Raw genomic sequence first — 271 nt, 5'->3', positions numbered from 1 at the left:
CCCCCCCCCAAAAGTTTGGTGAGGAGAAGGTTGGGGAGAAGGTTTCAGAAAGAAAGGGTGGGGAGGTTGGAGGGTAAGTGGACCGGACCAAAATCCCAAGGGTGAGAAGGTTGCACCCCAAAACCACCTCGCATTGAAGGTAGGAGAAGCTTGAACCCCAAAACCCCAAAGGCAAGAAGGTTGAACCCCAAAACTACCTCGGGTTGAAGGTGGGAGAAGGTTGAACCCCAAAATCCCAAGGGTGAGAAGGTTGCACCCCAAAACCACCTCG

Source organism: Fulmarus glacialis, unplaced genomic scaffold (genome assembly GCF_000690835.1).
Source record: "Fulmarus glacialis isolate BGI_N327 unplaced genomic scaffold, ASM69083v1 scaffold14103, whole genome shotgun sequence".
Classification (NCBI taxonomy): Eukaryota; Metazoa; Chordata; class Aves; order Procellariiformes; family Procellariidae; genus Fulmarus; species Fulmarus glacialis.
Note: the sequence above shows the minus strand (reverse complement) of the source record.